This window comes from Rana temporaria, chromosome 1 (assembly GCF_905171775.1).
Source record: "Rana temporaria chromosome 1, aRanTem1.1, whole genome shotgun sequence".
In the NCBI taxonomy this organism is placed as follows: Eukaryota; Metazoa; Chordata; class Amphibia; order Anura; family Ranidae; genus Rana; species Rana temporaria.
Window position 1 is genome coordinate 207,383,456 of NC_053489.1, and position 17,556 is coordinate 207,401,011.

Sequence of the window (17,556 nt, forward strand, 5' to 3'; positions counted from 1 at the left end):
GATCTTCCTCGCGAGCCTCTTGATGCTGCCGTGGGGGACGCACACTCCGGCAGAGCTGAGTGTGCGCCCAAGGCCCTGGCAGCGGAGGGTGAGCAGGAAAGGGAGGTAATGGAAGCTGAGGGGGAGGGGGCAGGCCCAAGTACTAAAGACCCTGTACAAGACGAGATGGATCTCAGCCGTGACACCTTAAAACGCAAGAAAGACCAGTCTGCTTTGTCTCCCTCACAGATAATCGATGACTCCAGTGACGTGGGCTCTCCGAAGGAGGACGTGGCGGCTGACTCCGACGACTCGGGCCGGTCCTATATCAGCGTGGACAAAGTGGAACATCTGCAGGATGTGACCGGCTACCGCAGATCTTGCAAGGCCAAAAAGAAGGCTGAGGTAATAAAAGCAGGGGGTAGTATTGCGAGGACGCAGAGTTCTAAGGTGGGCAAAGAGAGGTGACGGTCAGTTTTCTTTTTTGTTCTGGACCGGTGTGCTGTCTAAATCCCCTTTAGATGAAATTAAGGATCTCTTCACTCAATGTTCGTAGTATTAAATCTGCGTACAGGAGGGCAGCTATTTTTCAGCTTTTTGCTGCCCTGCCATGTGATATTTTATGCCTGCAGGAGTGCAACTTGAGTGAGGAGGTCCGGGCTGCTGGTTGGAGCCAGGGACCTGCTGTGTGGTCCTTGAATAATAGAAGAAGTGGCGGGGTGTGTGTGCTCTTCAAAAATAACAACTTTAAGATCCGAAGGGTTGTACATGTGGACCAGGGCCAGTGTCTGCTGTTTTTTTTTGAGTTTGGGGGTATTATTTTTCGTATCTTTTGTGTGTATGGTGCCGCTGCAAAAAATGAAAGACTTGTTCTTCTTGATAAGTTGAATTTTTTTTTGGGGGGGAGGGAACCTACTTTTTTGGTTGGGGATTTTAACTGTATTATTAGGGATGGGGATAGAGTGAATAGTGGTGGGGTTGCTTTTGGTGGTAGCACAATTGATAAGTCGGGGAAGGAGCTTGGGGATATTTTTAAAATGTTTAATTTAGTGGATGCCGGGTGTGATGGGGGGTCAACTTTTTTTAGTGCCAATGGGAAGGTATCCTCACGGATTGATTTTTGTTTTTTATCCAGGAATATGAAAAAAGAGAATTTTAAAATCGAGAAGATGCCTTTCACGGATCATGGTAGGATTGATTGTGGAGTAAGTATATGTGCTGAAGGTTTGTATGGGAAGGGGGTGTGGAAGTTGAATGTGGATGTGTTGGAGGATGTGAAAATAAGAGAAGAGTATGGTAGGTTCTTTTTGAGGCTGAAAGGTAGAAATAATGATTTCGGAAGCATGGTTGAGTGGTGGGAGCGGGTGAAAGTTAGGACAAATGTTTTTTGTGAGAAAGGGGTGTGAGAGAGCGCGGAATGAAAGATTTATGTATGAAATGTGGCAGAAGAGGTTTGATTATTTGGAAGAAATTAGAGAGTTGGGAGAGGATGTGTCTGTGGAGATTGGGGAGGCAAGAGAGAAGTTGAATGAGTTTTTGGAGGCAAAAGGGAAAAAGATTGTGTTTCAGGAGAAAATGGAGGTGAAAGAGAAGGATTAAAGGTGTACTAAATTTTTCTTTAAGAAGGTGTTTGGAGGGAGGATGGAAATGAAAGATGTGGTGGATGAGAATGGTGCGGTAGTGGTTGGAAATAAGGGTGTAAGTGAGGTGGTGAGAAATTTCTATTCTGGGTTATATACGGCTGGTAAGATTGATGTGGATGTGGAGAAAGAAGTTTTGGGTGAGGTTGAGGCATGTTTGGATGTGGAGGATAGAGAGTTGTTGATGGAGGATGTAACGAAAGAGGAAGTGGAGAAGTGTATGAGGGGTTTAAAAAAAGGGAAATCACCAGGTAGCGATGGGTTGCCGGTGGATTTTTATTGTGTTTTTTGGGAAGTGATTGGGGAGTGTGTTTTTGACGTTTGCAAGGAGGTGTTGGCGAGTGGAAGTTTGTCTAAGTCTATGTGTGAGAGTGTTATTGCTTTGTTGCACAAAAAGGGGGATAGGAGTGATTTAAAAAATTGGAGGCCTATTTCGCTACTGAATGTAGATTATAAGATGATTGCAAAAGTTATGGCTGATAGAATGAGGGAGGTGATAGGGAAGATGGTGGGTGAAGAGCAAGTGTGTGCAGTGCCTGGAAGAAAGATTGCTGAGAGTTTGGTGAGTTTGAGGGACGCTTTGTGGTGGTGTAAGAGTAGGAGTCAGGGGGTGGCTGTGTTAGCAATTGATTTTGAGAAGGCGTATGATCGGGTTGTGCATGATTTTATGTTTAAGATATTGAGTAAGATGGGTGTGCCGGAGAAGATGATTGGGTGGATTAGAAGTATATATAAGGGTATGATTAGTAGAGTGCTTGTGAATGGGTGGTTAACAGGGGAGGTGCAGATTAAGGCGGGTGTGAGGCAGGGGTGTCCGTTGTCCCCTGTGTTGTTTGTTTGTGTGATTGAACCTTTGTTGCGCATGTTGAAAAAGGATAAAATTGTGAGGGGCGTGGAAGTGCCTGGTGGGGATGGCAAGTGTCTGAGTGTGATTGGGTATATGGATGATGTCACTGTATTATGTAGGAGTGTGGCAGGTCTGAGAAGGGTGAAATTGTTAGTGGATGTGTTTTGTATGGCAAGTGGTTTTAGGGTGAATATGGAGAAGAGCGAGTGTAAGGTGTTTGGAGTGTGGAGCGATGTGGCATCTTGTGGATGGAAAGAATGTGTTGGTGGTTTGAGGGTGCTTGGTGTAAAGTTTGGCTATGATTTGTATGGTAGGGAAAGTTGGGAAGATATGAGAGGGAAATTGGAGAGAAAGATTCAGTTTTGGTCTTTGAGATCAATGTCTCTGGAGGGTAAAGCCCTAGTTATTAAGTCTGTTTTTTTTACCGATGTTAATGTTTTTATTTTATGTTTTCCCAGCACCAGATAGGGTGTTTAAAAAAATTATAAAGTTGTGTTTTACGTTTTTCTGGTCGTCCAAAATGGAGAAGCTTAAAAGGGATAAAGTGGTGAAAGGTAAGTTGAATGGTGGGAAGGGTTTGGTGTGCATTGAGAGGTTTCTGGTTGTGAGATATATAAGTATGTGTGTAAAGCTTGGTAAGTGTGAGAGTTTGGCTGGGTGTTTCCTGAGGTATGTGGGAGGTGGTGTGTTGAGGAAATGTAAATTGTTGGAGTGTGATTTAAGGAAGCCGGTGTGTTTTAACCCACCGTGGTTTTATGTGAGGATTGAGAGAGGTATTAGGAGGTATGGTTTGGAGAGTGTAAGTAAGGAAGTTTGGTGTGAATGTAAGAAAGTATTGAAGATGATGGATGGGAGGGAGGATTTGGAAATAATAGGTGGTTTGAGTGAGGTTAAGAGTGAAAGAGTGTGGCGGAATGTGTGTGTCAGTGATCTGACCAATAGGCAGAAGGATGTGGCTTGGATGATTATGCATGGGTGTTTGCCGACAAGGGTGTTTCAGCGTAGAAGGAGGTTGGTAGATAGTGAGGTGTGTCCGAAGGAAGGGTGTATTGGGTGTGAGGATGTGGTTCATTTATTATGGAGATGTGTGTTTGCAAAAAAAGTATGGAGGAAAATGGGTGGTTTAATTAAAGGTTTGACTGGAGTGGAAGATTTAACGTATGAGATGGTTGTGTATGGATTGTGTGATTTAGGGGATGAAAAAATGAGGTTGTTTTGGCTGTTTGTGGGATGTTTGTGGGATGTTAGGAATATTTTAGTTTTTCGGAGTAAAGTGGTAAGTGTGAAGAAGTGTGCCGCCATGATCCGTGGAAGGCTATCCTTCTATGGACTGTGCGATGTAAAATATTTTGGGTTACCTAAGGCACAGGAATTTTGGTGTTTTAGGCAATGGAAATATTGGGTGTAAATTGTGTTCAGGGTTATGTTGTTTTTTTATGTTGTTTTTTGATGAATCTAACTTTTTTATTTTTGTCTTTCAGGGTGAGTGCAGGCGGTGGTGAAGGGAAAGTGTGGAGCAAGTGTTGAGGAGTGTTTTTTGTTTGTGTAGGGATAGGGTTGAGGGATAGAATATTGTAGGGGTAGTTTTTTATTTTTGTACTATTTTTGATGGGTGGAAGGGGTTTGCTGTAAAATATTTTCTTGTTTTTTTTATGCCATTTTTATTGTTGGATATTTTGATGATGTATACTTTGTTTTTTTGTTATTTACCTTTGGGGTTTTGTGGGAGGGTTTTGTGGGAGGAATGTGGGAGTTATATGTAAATATTGTCAAACTTTTTGTATTATGGAAATATTGTATTTTGTATTGTGAAATGATTGTTAAAGTTTTTTTTGTATTTCTTGTTTTTATTTTTTGTACAATATGTACAATATGTTGTTGTACATATTTTTTGTTTTTGTCAATGTTTACTTTGTATTTTTATGAAATTTTAAATAAAAGAATTAAAAAAAAATCATTGGTCTCTGGGTGGAGTTTTTGGGTTGTGTTTTGCACGCCACAGGCTTTTCAATTAAAAAAAAAAAATCATTGGTCTCTGGTTCTCGGCCTTTTGGCTAAGATCAAGTGTAGTCTCCACTGCCTGATTCTTAGCCAAGAGGTGTCTGGGGTACCCGGAGATCGGCCTTGGGGGGCCCCCCTTGCTGCTATTGGCCCGAGGCTTAGTCCCCAGACAACGATTTGCGATCGCCTCTCCCTGCCATCCATGTGGTGGGGGTGGGATCGGTGGGCGAGAGGATGATTGGGCCTCCTAATGCACCCAATACTTTAAGACTGGCCGTGGCCGAGTCTAAACGTGAAGCTGTTGGCTTGCATTTTGTCCAGAAGAAGTTGGTCGAGGAACTTTTTGGGATGGCGAGAGAAAGCATTTTTTGCGTTCAGTGTTTCCCCACCACCGGTTTGTATGACGTTACATACTGGAAGATCTGCAGACATGCCTGCTTCGGAAGGGAGAGAAGGAGGGCCATGAACTATTGGATGGGATCATGTTCCTGTCGAGTGAGACGACAGTGCGGTTCCCCATCACTGTACATATGTACAACCCTTTTGTACGTGATGGGGAGATCGCTGCCTTTTTGCATAGGTACTGCGAGTCAGTTTTTGCGGGCGTGAAACTGACGAACGTTTTCGGTACTTTTAATGGGCAGGGTAGATTCTGGGTCACCTTCCAGGCGGAGAAGGAAGGGGTCGGTGGCGTCCGGCACCCCCCCAATCCTTCTCCATAGAGCGGAACCGTGGTTACCTGTGGTACCCTGGCCAACCACTTTTCTGCAGGCAGTGCTTCGCCTTTGGGCACACGAAGGACCAGTGCGAGGCCGGGTTGACCTGCCGTAACTGCTTCAAGCAGGGTCATGGGGCGAGCCAATGTCCAGAGAGTAAGAGCTGCCACATCTGTGGGAGCCGAACCCACCTGGATAGGCAGTGCCCGAAGGCTTCAAAGCCTGGGGAAACATCTGAATCCACAACCGTGGTGGTGGAAGTAAGATCGGTGGAGGCTCCAGCAGCGGTTGTGGAGAGACGGGTACTGTCGTACGCAGATGTGGCCAGGGGTCCTCCTGCTGCCGCGGTGAACTCCGGCGACCAGACCACAGGGCTAACTGAGGAAGTAGGGGTGTGGGCTGATGCCTGCCCACCTATGGAGGGTGAGCCCGGTCCCTCCCCTCTGGACACCGTGGGGGAGGAAGGGACCTCTTCTCTTCCCGAGAGGAGTGTCCCTGACAACCTCATGACCGAGGGGGAGGCGGAGGGTTGCGGCATGGAGTCGGAGGACTCAGAGGCGGAGGAAGGGATGGAAGTGGGGCAGCCTTCCTTAAAAAGGAAGATGGAGGGCGCAGAGGCCCCTACTTCGTCCCATGACATTGGCTCATTTACTGATTCCCCGGACCCCGGGTCATCTGAAGCAGTGGTCGACTCGGACTCCTCACTTGCACCATCTTATGTGAGCACTGGTCAGGTGTCCAGCCTGCAGGAGGTGATGGGGTACTGCAGGCCCGGTTCTAAGGAGAAGGAGAAGAAGACCGGAGGGGTAAGTCCAGGGTCAGGGGTGAGCCATCGTACCCGATCCGGAAAAAGCAAAAAGGAAAAAAAGTCATGATGGAGTATGATCCCTATCTAATATTTTATGGCCTTACGGGGTATCTTACCTCAATTGCAGAAGTATTGGGACGTCCTGTAGGCGGGCAGCAGTATGTAAGATCTTGTCCGGGTATGCTGCTGACATTTTCTGCCTACAGGACTGCAATTTGAGGGAAGACCCGCCCACCGCAACGTGGGATCAGGGGATTGCGGTGTGGTCCTTCGGCCGAAGCAGGTGTACGGGTGTGGGGATACTTTTTAAAAATAGGAGGATTAAGGTTTTAAGGAAGGTGGAGGTGGAGGTGGGGAGGTGTTTGTGTGTTTTTTTAGAATATGGGGGTGTTTGTTTTAAGTTGTTTTGTGTGTACGCACCTGTGGAGAAGAAAGGAACGTTTTTTTTTGGGGGAAGGGATCCGGTTATTGTGTGTGGGGATTTTAACGGTATTTTACGAAAGGGGGATAGGTGTGGGGCTTGTGGTGGGGATATTGATAAGTCGGGAAAGGAGTTGGGTGAGGTTTTAAGTTTGTTTGGTTTGAGGGATGTGGGTGAAGGTGGTGGTTTTACATATTTTAGTGATCGGGGAACTGTACAATCACGCATTGATTTTTGTTTTATTTCCAAAAACTTACAGGCACAAGATTTTAACGTCACACGGGAGCCTTTCTCGGACCATGGTAGGATCGAATGTGTTGTGAGTATGGATCCAGAGGTAATGTATGGTAAAGGTGTATGGAAGTTGAATGTTGAGTTGTTGGAAGATGAGAATGTGAAAAGAGAGTATGGGGTGTTTTTTGGAAGACTGAAGAGGAGGAGGAATGATTTTTTTAAGTGTGATTGAGTGGTGGGAATGGGTGAAAGTGCAGACAAAGAGTTTTTTTGTGAGAAAGAGGTGTGAGATTGCAAGGAAGGAGCGTGAGGTGTATGAATGGTGGCTGAAGAGGTTAGAATATTTGGAGGAGCTGAGAGAATGGGGAGAGGATGTGGGGTGTGATTTGGTGGAAGCAAGAAGGAAGTTGAGAATGTTTATGGAATGGAGAGGGAGAGAGATTATGTCGCAAGCGAGGATGGTGGTAAAAGAGAAGGATGAGAAGTGCACGCGGTTTTTCTTCAAGAAGGTGTATGGTGGGAGGGTGGATTTGTCATGTGTGTTGGCTGAGAATGGGCTGGAAGTGAATGGGAAGGAGAGAGTGGGGGAAGAAGTTTGTAAGTTTTATGTGGAGTTGTATAAGGAGAAGAAGAGGGATGCGAGAGTTGAGAAGGATGTGTTGAAGCAGGTGGAGAGGTGTTTGGATTTGGATGATAAGAGTATGTTAGGGGAGAAAGTAAGTAAGGAGGAAGTTGATGAATGTCTTGGGAGTATGAAGAAAGGGAAAACGCCTGGTAGTGATGGTTTGCCTGTTGAGTTTTTTGGGATGTGATTGGTGATTGTGTGTATGAGATGGTGATGAAAGTTCTGGAAGTTGGGAGGATGCCTGATTCTATGATGAAAAGTGTGATTGTTTTATTGTATAAGAAAGGAGATAAGCGTGAGTTGAAAAATTGGAGGCCTATATCGTTGTTGAATATGGATTATAAGGTTGTGGCGAAAGTGTTGGCAAATAGGTTGCATGCGGTAGCGGAGAAATTGGTGGGAGAGGAGCAAGTGTGTGCGGTGCCTGGGAGGTCGATTACAGAAAGTTTGGTGAGTCTGAGGGATGTGTTGTGGTTATGTAAGGAGAGGAAGCAGGAGGTGGCTGTGTTGGCTGTGGATTTTGATAGAGTGTTGCATGAGTTTATGTTTAAAGTGTTAAGGAGAATGGGGATACCTGAGGTTTTGATTGGGTGGATTAAGTGTTTGTATAGAGGTATGGTAAGTAAGGTGTTGCTGAATGGATGGCTGACCAATGACATTAGCATTGGGTCAGGAGTGAGACAGGGATGCCCGTTGTCGCCTGTTTTGTTTGTTTGTGTAATTGAGCCGTTGTTGAGGATGTTGGTAAAAGATAAGTGTGTGAGGGGAGTGGAGGTTCCTGGGAGTGGGGGTAGAGTATTGAAGGTGATTGGATATATGGATGATGTTACTGTGGTTTGCAAGGATATGGTAGGGTTAAGAAGGGTGAAACTATTGATTGAGATTTTTTGTATGGCAAGTGGGTTTTGTGTGAATATGGAAAAGAGTGAGTGCAAGTTGTTTGGGGTGTGCGGAACAGTTGAACAATGTGGTTGGAAGTTTTGTGTTGGAGGTTTGAGGATTTTGGGTGTTAAGTTTGATGGAGATTTGTATGGGAGAGAGTTGGCAGGATGTTTTGGCGAGAGTGAAAAATAAAACAGATTTCTGGTCTCTACGGACTTTATCGTTGAATGGGAAAGTGTTGGTGGTGAAAGTGTTTTTGGTCGTCGCGGATGGAGAAGTTGAAGTGAGAGAAAGTGATGAAAAGTGCAATGAATGGTGGGAAAGATATGGTGAGTATTGAGAAGTTTCTGGTGGTGAAGTATATAAGTATGTGTGTGAGATTAAGTGAGAAAGAGAATATTGCAGGATGTATGGTGAGATATGCTGGGGGGGGGGGGGGGGTTGCGGAAATATAAGTTGTGCGTGGTTGATTTGAGGAAGCCTGTATGTTTTGTTGCGCCTTGGTTTTATGTGAGGATTGATAGGTGTATGAGGAGGTATGAGTTGCGAGATGTGACGTGGGATAAATGGTGTGAGAGTAAGAAGATTGTGCAGTTGTTGAAAGAGAGGGAGGAAATGGAAGGAATAGGTGGTTTGAGAGTTGCTGAATGTAAGAAAGTCTGGAAGAATGTGTGTTGTAAGGGAGTGGATAATAGGCAGAAAGATATTGCATGGATGGGGGTGCATGGGTGTCTGCCTACAAGAGAGTTTCAGAGGAGGAGAAGGTTTGTTGATAGTGAGGTGTGTCCGAGGAGTGGGTATGGGGGGATTGAGAGAGTGATACATGTGTTTTGGGAGTGCCGGTATGCTAGGAAAATATAGAGTAGGATGGAGAAGATGGTGAAGGGATTGACTGGTGTGGATGTTTTAACGTATGAGATGGTGTTGTATGGTTTGTGTGATCTAACGAGGAATGAGGAGAGATTGTTGTGGATAGTGGTGAATTGTGTTAAGGAATGTTTGTGGGATGTACGTAATATTTTTATTTTTAGACAGGAGATTGTGAAAGTGAGGGAATGTGTGGCCATGGTCCGAGGAAGGATTTTTAATTATGTATATTTTGATTTTAAGAGATTGGGTGAGGGTGATGCACGGAGGTTGTGGAAAATTGATATGTGGAAGCAATGGTGTATATAATGTGTGTTTTTTGTGTTCGGGATTATGTTTTTGATGTTTTGATGAAATTAACATTTTTATTTTTGTCTTTCAGGGTGAGTGCAGGTGGTGGTGAAGGGAAAGTGTGGAGCAAGCGTTGAGGAGTGAGTTTTGTTTGTGTAGGGATAGGGTTGAGGGACAGAACATTGTAGGGGTAGTTTTTGATATATTATATTTTGTACTATTTGATGGGTGGAAGGGTTTTTTTTGTAAAATGTTTTCTTGTTTTCTTTATTATCATTATCGTTGTTGTATTTTTTGATGGTGTATGCTTTGTTTTTGTCATTTACCTTTGGGGTTTTGTGGGAGGGTTTTGTGGGAGGGTTATGTGGGAGGGTTTTGTGGGTGGGTTTTGGGAGGGATGTGGGTGTTGTATGTAAATATTGTCAACTTTTTGTATTGTGGAAATATTGTCTTTTCTTTTGTATTGTGAAAATATTGTCTTTTCTTTTGTATTGTGAAAATATTGTCAAGTTTTTTTGAATTTCTTGTTTTTAATTTGTACAATGTGTACAATATGTTTTTGTACATATTTTTGTCTTTGTCAATGTTTACTTTGTATTTTATTTATGAAAATTTTAAATAAAAGAATTAAAAAAAAATCTGTTCTTATCAATTGCCAATAGGTAGTGCTAAGCTGACTGTCCCCAGTACCCTGTGAGAGGGGGAACGGGATGGCAGTCGGCGGAGACTAAGCCTGTTGGCGTGGAGGTGAAAGGCTTCTGATCGGGACAGAGAGGCATGAGGTCGAAGCCAAGAGGCCGGGTCCCTGGCCTTTGGCCTGGATTTGGTGTTATCTGCCCCAGTCAGTTGTTCTGGAGAGAACCCTTGCTCCTCTTTTTACCGGGAGGAGCGGGTAGTATTTCCAGAATGTGATTAGGTGGGAGAGATAGGGGTTGTGGGTAGTAGCCTGCTTAGGTAGGCTCTCCCCGACCTCTTCTCCTACCTTCCTGGCTGGGAAGGGTGCTGCCGGGCTGGACCGGGGGCTAAGGACTGTTGAAAAGCCTGTGGAGATAGTGCCCTACTTACCTGGCAGGGGAGACACCATGATCATGAAGGTGGTTCTCCCAGGGCGAGGCACGGCTATTGCACACTCTAGGCCGTGCTGATCGTGGTTGTCTTCCCTGCCGCTTCTCGGCCTTTTGGCTGGGACTGGGTGTGGTATCTGTCCTCATCAGTTGTCAGCGGAGCGCTGAAGCACCTCCTACATGGGGAGGGTGGATGCAATCCAATGACGTCATTGCACCTGGAAGGATGGTTTCAGCAGGGACTACGCTGTGCTGCCCGACAGAATACTGGGGGCCGGCCCATGGTTGAGTCTGAGCCATCTGGAAGGGTGCTCCTGGTGAGGATGGGTGCTGTGCTTGGTCTTGGTCTTTTTGCCGAGTTCTAGTCTGGCCTTCTGGCTGGCTGGTGTAAGTGCTATCTCTGTCAGCGATCCAGTAGGAGGAGCTGGTAATGCCCTGGGTTAAGACGGGGCAGCACCATGCAAATCCGCTGGGTTGGCTGGCAGGGGTGGAGGGCTGCACTGGTCGGTCGGGGGGTCGGATATGGAACGAAAAGCCTATGGTGCATGTGCCCCTGGAGTGGCAGTCCAGGGGTATCTGAAGATCACTGTGTGTGAGGGACACATTGATTGAAGGATACCACGGTCACTGCACCAGATACACGCTTTTTTTAGCACCTGCCTCCTGGGCCGGGCCTTTTGGCTAGGACCGGAGGAATTTTTTATTCCTGGCCGGAGGGCCTGGTCATTGTTTCACCACAATGGCCACTTCTTTCACTCTCCTCTCCACTATCCCTTCCCCCACTTTATTTTATTTAAGCCTGTGTTTGTCACTTTTTTGTCCTTTTTTTGTTGTGCATGTTTTGTCTCACTGTGTGATTAGTAGGGTGCGGGTCCTCGGGCCAGCCCTGAACGTCTTGGGAGTGGGTGGACATGGCCTTCTGGCTTAGTTCGCCTGCTCTCATGGGGTCTCCCTTCGGGGGAGCCCCACCTAGTACTGGGAGGGTTCTGTTTCGGCAGTCCCTCCGAGGAAGTTGGGTCCGTGTCGGCTTCGGTTGCTCGGACCACAGTACCTCAGTCCCCGTCTGGAGCCTAACGCCCCGGGGGATCAGGGTTTGGGTCCCTCTTCACAGGAGGACCACTTGACGTTGCACCCGTCTGCACGTTTTTGTGAACACTCTTTATGTGTGTGCACATTTTTTCTGCACCGGGTGGAGTTTTTTGGGTGTGTTCACACGCCATAGGCTTTTCAAAAAAAGAAAAATGGAGTGGCAGTCCAGGGGTGCCATACATTGCACGAGTGTTGAGGGGCACTCATCGTGTGGCACCTTAGGTCACATCTCCACACACACTTTTTAGCACCTGCCTCTAGGGCCGAGCCTTTTGGCTAGTACCAGAGGAATTTTTTGTTCCTGGCCTGTCTGTGTTCTGCCGGGGACCTGGTTGAGGACATTGGAGGGGTATACTCTGGTTTCTCTTCAAAACGAAAAAATCTTTCGCCTTTTACTAAAGATTTCCGTGGAGAGGAACAATCATGAGTTTCGGTGAATTTTTTTATGCCTGGCTAATGCTGGGCTTCCTTAATATGGTGAAAAATAGCTTTTTTCGGAAAGGCACACAGACGGCGTTAATGTTGTTGTTGGTGGTGGTGGTGGTCAATGCGGCCTAAAAAACGGTTTGATGGCATTGGTCCACGCATATATTTGCCCCCCAATTTAATGGCCGTGCGCCTTATATTAATCTGATGAAGCCGATTGTTACGCGTGCCTGCTGATAACCGTCAGTATACCCCTGCCCCAGCCCCTGTCCCCGCCCCCGTCCCTGTCCCCGCCCCTGTCCCTGCCCCTGTCCCCGTCCCCGTCCCTGCCCCTGTCCCCGTCTCTGCCCCTGTCCCCGTCCCTGCCCCCGTCCCTGCCCCTGTCCCCGTCCCTGCCCCTGTCCCCGTCCCTGCCCCTGTCCCCGTCCCCTGTCCCCGCCCCTGTCCCCGTCCCTGTCCCCTCCTCTGGCACACCCCCACCCACCCCCTCTGGCTCAGAGGAGACCCTTCCTGCCCCACCGCCCACCCCAGACCTGTCCTCCATGGAGGACTTCCCCGCCCTCCCCCCTTCCACCCCTGCCAGTGGCCAAACAGGAGGCCGAAAACGGAAGCCTGTGAGCCTATTGGCAGAACAAACCGCCACCTCCACCAAACGGCCCAACGGGGTCCAGCACGAAAGCGCTGGACCAGGGCAAGTAGTGGAGGACCTGGAGTCTGCAGGTGAGGAAGACGAGGGGGAGATTATGGCCGACACTGTGCCTATCCCGACCGTCAACTTCAGTGAGATAATTGAGGAAGTCCTGGACGAACTGGGCCTAACCCAGAACCCAGAACAGGCAGCTGTGGAGATGGAGGAGCCACCCGCCCCCTTCGGGGAGGTAAGTTTGGCCCCTTGCTAACTAGACCTCATACCCCTTTTTCATTATGGCTGAGATCTCAATCTTTTCCATTAATGTGAGGAGTATCAAGGATACCTCTAGAAGGCAAGCGGCGCTGACTTTTCTTTCCACTCATCAGAGTGATGTTTACATGCTTCAGGAGTGCGGTCTTCCTCCTTTGAGAAGGTACAGTCATCTGACCTCTCAGTGGACCCTCGGTCCCACCTACTGGTCCGGGGGTGGCAATTGCAGGAATGCAGGGGTAGCCATTCTTATCAGGGGGGGACGCTTCACGGTTGACTCCATCCATGAGCTTGTCTGTGGCCGTCTTTTGGTCATAGATGGCTCGTGGGCGGGAGAGCCAATTAGGCTCATCAACGTGTATGCCTCCCCAGATACGAATGCGCGCCTGGAACGTTTCCAGATCCTGCGGACGCAACTTGTCACCACCAGAGCAGTAGTGATCGGCGGTGATTTTAACTGTCCGATAGAGGAGGATGGGCGCAGTTCTAGCATATACGCAAAACTTGATGTTACTTCTAAACTGCTCAAGGAGATGATCTCGGAGGCATCCTTACGGGACGCCGTGGGATCCATAGGGCAAGGTACCGTGAATTATTCATGGTGCCGACCCGATGGATCTGTGCGTTCCAGGATTGACTTCGTGCTCACTTCAAGAGCAGTCAAGCATCGTGAGTTCTTCATGATCCCCTGCTTTTTCTCTGACCACAGGGCCATTCACTTTCGGGGTGAACTGGGCGAGAGCTTTGCTCACGGACCAGGTTCCTGGAAGCTGAATACCACCCTGCTGGAAAATGAGGAATTGATGGGGGAACTCCGGGAGGCCTATGCCTCTTGGACGGAGGAAAAGAGATTCTTCGGAATGGTAAGTGATTGGTGGGAGGTTGTGAAAGTTAAGCTGCGCAGCTTCTTTCAGGCAAGGGGACGACAGCAAGTGTGTGCAAGGAAGAAGGAACTCAGGAGACTGCAACGTGAGTTGCAGTCCCTGCAGGACCTTCACCACTGCGGCTGGGACGTTAGGCAGGACCTGGAGGACACCAAGAAGAGCCTGAAAGGGTACTTTGAGGAAGAATCCAGGTACATTGTCTTCCGTGCCAAGGTGGAGAATCTTGAGAAAGATGAGAAGTGTAACTCTTTCTTTTTCAGGAAACTCCATTCAGGACACACTCCCTTGTCAAAACTGCGTGACGAGACCGGAACTCTCCAGAATGGGAAGGAGGCTGTAATGCAAGTAGTTGAAGACTACTACACCAACCTCTACTCCCCGAAAGAAACGGACTCTGAGGCAGCCGACAGGTTCCTGTCAGGTATCACTAACCAAATTGATCCTGCAGGTACATCGGCCGTCAACGCTCCCCTGGTGTTGGAGGAGCTGCACTCTGCCGCTAAATCCTTTAGGCGGGGCAGGACCCCGGGTTGCGATGGTTTCCCAGTTGAGCTCTATGTAGCCCTGTGGGACCTCGTGGGCCCGGACCTGCTCGAGCTGTACGAGGAGATGGTGGTGGAGGGTAGAATGCCTCCTTCACTGAGAGAGGGGATGATCACGATTTTGTATAAGCGCAAAGGGGAGAGATCGGACCTGAAACATTGGCGTCCGATCTCTCTTTTGAACGTGGACTACAAAATCCTCGCCAAGGTTTTGGCCAACAGGCTGAAATCTGTCATCGGACAGATCATCCACCCAGGTCAAACTTGTGGCATTCCTGGCAGAAGGATTGCAGACAGCCTCGCGCTTGTCAGGGACACGGTCCAGTACATCCAGGACCGCCGTGTGCATGCTTGACCAGGAGAAGGCCTTTGACCGTGTCTCCCATGAGTTCATGTGCAGAACCCTGCGCAGGCTTGGTCTTGGGGAACTGTTTTGTTCGTATGTGAATGTAATGTATAAAGACATTTGTAGTTTGGTGCTGGAAAATGGTTGGAAAACTGACCCCTTTGAGGTTCTCTCGGGGGTCAGACAAGGCTGCCCTCTCTCACCTCTGCTTTTTGTTTGCTGTATAGAGCTATTCGCCCAAAGCATCAGACGGAACCCAGAGATCAGAGGGATTACCGCACCAGGACCGGAAAGACGGGAGGTCAAGTGCTCGCTCTACATGGATGACGTGACGGTGTTCTGTGCCGACCAGCGCTCCATCGACACACTCGTCCAGACGTGCGAGGACTTCGGCCAAGCTTCAGGGGCAAAGGTCAACTGCGGGAAGTCGGAAGTCATGTTCTTCGGAAAGTGGTTCCTGCCTTCTTCTGCACCCATACCGTTCAGCCTCAAAGCGGATTTCATCAAAATTCTTGGAGTCTGGTTTGGAGCGGAGGGCGCAGCCCTGAAGTCCTGGGAGGAAAGACTGGCTAAGATGAGACAGAAGTTTGGACTTTGGAGCAACAGAGAACTTACCATCGAAGGGAAAACACTGGTACTCCGCAGCGAGATTCTCCCTGTGTTGCAGTACCTCGCCCAGGCCTGGCCCCCCTGGGACAACACCTGCAAGGCCATCACCAGGGCGGTGTTTCACTTCATCTGGGACTCCAAAATGGACAGAGTAAAGCGGACTGTTATGTTCAAGGAACCTCTCAAGGGCGGTAAGGGCGTGCCCGACATCGCCACATTACTGAGGGTGTTCTTTGCCTGTAACTGCATCCGCAGGACTTTGGTTGACAGAACTGTGGACTCTGGCGGTAACTCCATGTCCCGTTTTTTCCTCCTGCCTCTTTGGAAGTCTCTTGGATGGGACAAATGGGACAGTTCCATCCCCTACAACTGGCATGCTCCATGGTATTACTTGGATACTTTCAAGTTCATCAAGGAGCTGGGACTGCATGGAGTTAAGCCTGACTTGTGGAAGCCAAAAACTATCTACAAGTTGATCAGAGCATCGAACATCTTGGAGTCGATTCCAGGCCTCCCTTCAGCCACTTGCAAAGTGGTCTGGAGGAATGTTTCTTCAAAGAGACTCACCAACAGGCACAAAGATCAGGCATGGATGGCAATCCAAGGGGGATTGCTACTCAGAACATTCTTGCATGCCTGAAACCTGTGCAGATACAGGCACTGCCCCTTTTGCATCATCCAGGAGGAAACATCATATCATGTTTTCTGGGAGTGCCCCTTTGCACAGGGCCTGTTGACGGCCTTGGAACCTGAACTTAAAGACTTTGTACCACAGACTGCTATTACACACTTTGGTGTGTTAAACGGACTCTTCTGTGGAACTCATTCACAGGAGGACATTGACAGTGCCTGGCGGGTGCTGTGTTGCTTTAAAGACGCTTTATGGTACGCCAGGAACCGCCGCGTACACCACCGGCAGAGGATGTCCATCGAGGACTGTCGCAGACTGACCTTCAGTCTGCTGAGAGACTATACCTTGATGGACTTTAAGGAGGAAGGGGACGTCTGAAGATTTCCCCTTCCCCCTGACATTGACATTTCTTGACACGTTTTTTTGAACTACTGTTTTCAGGGTAATGCGGCGTCATGCACGATGTGATGTTTCGGGGTTTCACAACTCTGCGCAACACATCAGGCATCATACCGCAGAATGGGTTGAATGAATATAATTTAATTGTATGCTTGCAACTGTATTGATATGTAGTGTATTTATGCGCTGCGTCGCAGTACAGAGAATGTACCCTGTTGAAAGTATTTGATTTTTGTATATTTGCTTTGCAAAATAAACTTAAATATTGCCTTTTACTAAAGATGAAGAGATGAAGAGATCCGCATTACTACCTTCGGGCAGTAGATGCAAGAGCCTTTGTAAAGGGTAAGAGCGAAGACGTCGAGGAACAAGGAAGGAAGCCGCCGAAGAACTCCCGAAGCGACTTCCAGACTTCTCGAAGATGGGGAAAAGCGAGAAGAAGACTGAAAAAGTGACCGATGAGACGAAGGAGACCGAAGAGATCATGAGGAAGAACCCTGCCCCAGCCACTTCCTCCGAGGCCCCCGAGAATGTCTCTGGCTTAACCTCCACTTCCATCCCGGCCGGCGCCAGCCAACCGAGACCAGCGAAGCCGAAACTGCCTGCAGACGGGCTGCCAACCTTGGAGCCCTGGATGAAGCAGACGGTCGTGCTGCAGCTGAAAGAGGTGAACGGAAGAGTCCCTGACATGACCTCGGAGATCTTCGGAAAGAAGATGATCCTGGAGCAGGGCTTCAGCAAAGCGGAGACGCTTTCGGTGCAGTCCTTCGCAAGAGGGATCTTCTACATCACCTTTGGGTCGTTCCAAGTCTGCAGAAGATACTGGGAGATGGTAAAGACCAGTGGCCCTGAATCCCCTTTTCGGAAGTTCGTTGCGAACTGCCCTATAACACAGGACGAGAAGTGGGTGACGGTGGCCATGCGGAACCCCCATACCCAAAGCAGAGACATAACCACCTACCTACAGAGGTTTTGCACCGTGGTAAAGGACCCAGTCCGAATCCTTGATTTCAACGGCTTCTGGATAGGGAAGTGGTCTGTGCTATGCAAGCTCAGGAAAGACCGTTCGGGGGACTTACAGCACCTGCAGGCGTGCTTCTCGCTAGGATCATCTGCAGGACACCTCTTCTACTCCGGGATACCCTACAACTGCAACAGATGTGGCCGTTCCGGACACATGGGAAAGGAGTGTACAGAACTTGCTTGCAGGATCTGTCGGGTTACAGGCCACGAGACCAAGGACTGTCCTAGGCCCAAAGCCTGCAACCTCTGCGGATTGCCAGAGCACACCTTCAGACACTGCCCCCAAAGGACCAGGACCTATGCTGGAGCCCTGATCCAGGGTAAACCAGCC

At 48.3% G+C, this 17,556-nt stretch overlaps 2 non-coding genes across 2 annotated transcripts; both read left to right on the forward strand.

Moving 5' to 3' along the window:
- Positions 1-10,368: 10,368 nt before the first annotated feature.
- LOC120925694 lies at positions 10,369-10,527 on the forward strand. Its single transcript, XR_005746903.1, has one exon. It is a non-coding gene; the product is annotated as a U1 spliceosomal RNA (small nuclear RNA).
- A 1,288-nt stretch (positions 10,528-11,815) lies between these two features.
- On the forward strand, positions 11,816-11,930 carry LOC120925357. Its single transcript, XR_005746640.1, has one exon. It is a non-coding gene; the product is annotated as a U5 spliceosomal RNA (small nuclear RNA).
- The last annotated feature ends 5,626 nt before the right edge of the window (positions 11,931-17,556 follow it).